The 2,165-nt window shown below is 42.8% G+C and overlaps 1 pseudogene; it reads left to right on the plus strand.

Annotated features, from left to right (window-relative positions):
* The first annotated feature begins 523 nt into the window (after positions 1-523).
* Positions 524-1,628, plus strand: LOC119344253 (annotated as a pseudogene).
* Positions 1,629-2,165: the final 537 nt, after the last annotated feature.

Below are 2,165 nucleotides of genomic sequence, written 5' to 3' on the forward strand. Positions count from 1 at the left end.
ATTTGTTTTGATTTTTTTTTTGTCAGGGTGGGTTCACGGTACGTATCAAAGCAGTTACTTGATTCTTTTGTACAAACTGGTGTCACGTCCACGGTACTCTTCTGAAAATTTATTTTCATGGACACGGTTCTTCTTTCTTTCAATAAATCTCTCAAGCAGGGATCACTGTCAGTCAGATGTACACCCCGACATAAACAAGCAGGAGTCGCTATCAGATGTACACCAAGCGTACTTCTTTGTTCTGCCGTATCATTTTTATACAATGTGGCCGGCCAATCAGATGTGTGCGTCATTTTTATACCACTAGCCGGCCACCATAATCCACGGCAACGCACAAGCTCTTTTCCACAAAATAACTTCGTACAAACACCGTATCTCTCAGTCTCCTATTTTTAATACGTACTTGACACTATATATACCACCAAGTGCCATCCAACAAACCAGACCAAAGTACAGACACTTGCCATCCTAGGTTGCCTCTGCCGCTGCAGTACTGTCATTGCAGTTCGGTACCTAACCGAAGATGGCCATCCACAAGGCTTTGCTTCTTGCCATCCTCGGTTGCATCTGCCTCTGTGGTACAGTCATTGCAGCTCGTGAGCTGAATGATGACTTGTTGATGGTGGCGAAGCATGAGAACTGATGGCTCAGTATGGCCGTGTGTACAAGGACACCACTGAGAAGGCACGTCGGTTCGAGGTTTTCAAAGGCAACGTTGAGTTCATTGAAACATTCAATGCCCAAAATCACAAGTTCTGGCTTGGCGTCAACCAATTTGCTGATATCACAAATGATGAGTTCAAGACAACCAACACAAACAAGGGATTCAAAGCAAACTCCATGAGAGTTCTTTCTTCTGGATTCAGGTATGAGAATTTGAGTTTGGATGCCCTTCCAGCAACGGTGGACTGGAGGGCCAAGGGAGCCGTCACTCCTGTCAAGGATCAAGGCCAGTGTGGTAAGTAAAAAAACATTGTGATGCACGGCATATATGTGTTAATATTTTGTTGGATAACACTATAACAACAAAATTATTTCTAGGCTGCTGTTGGGCATTTTCTGCTGTTGCCGCGACAGAGGGCATTGTAAAACTGAAAACCGGGAAGTTGATCTCACTGTCGGAGCAAGAGTTGGTTGACTGTGATGTTCATGGTCAAGATCAAGGCTGCGAGGGAGGACTCATGGATGATGCCTTCAAATTCATTATCAAGAATGGAGGCCTTACTATGGAGTCAAGCTACCCATATACTGCAGCTGACGGCAAGTGCAAGGCTGGATCCAACAGTGCCGCAACCATCACCGGCTTTGAGGATGTGCCTGCCAATAACGAGGGTGCCCTTATGAAGGCGGTGGCAAACCAACCAGTGTCTGTAGCTGTGGACGGAGGAGACATGACGTTCCAATTCTACTCTGGTGGGGTGATGACTGGGTCCTGCGGCACTGACTTGGACCATGGAATTGCAGCCATTGGATATGGAAAGACTAGTGATGGCACGAGCTATTGGTTGATGAAGAATTCATGGGGCACAACTTGGGGCGAAGATGGGTACTTGAGAATGGAGAAAGACATTGCAGACAAGAAGGGCATGTGTGGTCTTGCCATGGAGCCTTCTTACCCAACAAAATAGGAAGATAGCCAAATGCGACCTAATCATGCATATGCACAGTTCTCAAACAACTAAGGTCCCCATATCCTATGTATAGTTCATATGTGCCCCTAAATTGTGTATGAAGATGTATCTTATGTACATACATTGCTATACTTTGTAAAGTAATACTATGTATGATATATTGTATGAGAAAATGGGATTAAGAATTATGATATATATTCCATGAAGCTTTCAAATGTCTAAAACATTTGACTATGTTAAGAGTAAACTCAAAAGGTTATTTTCGTATATATGGTTTTTATATAGTGTCATTTCGTATTTATAGGAATGTGTCATTGGACAACGCCCGAGTGTTACTAAATCTTACAAAAGGGAATAAATGGAGTATATGTTGGGGAAAAGAAATTTTGTCATTGGTGCACTATGTATTTCTCAACCGTGATATTTTTTAGTGTATTATCTCATGTCAAATTACTGTATGAGCGTGTTCTCTACATCTTACACAACAAGATGAAATCCTAACTCTCCACGACCATAGATCAACAGGAGTATGAG

The sequence above is a fragment of the Triticum dicoccoides genome, unplaced genomic scaffold, assembly GCF_002162155.2.
Source record: "Triticum dicoccoides isolate Atlit2015 ecotype Zavitan unplaced genomic scaffold, WEW_v2.0 scaffold16131, whole genome shotgun sequence".
NCBI classification, from domain to species: domain Eukaryota; kingdom Viridiplantae; phylum Streptophyta; class Magnoliopsida; order Poales; family Poaceae; genus Triticum; species Triticum dicoccoides.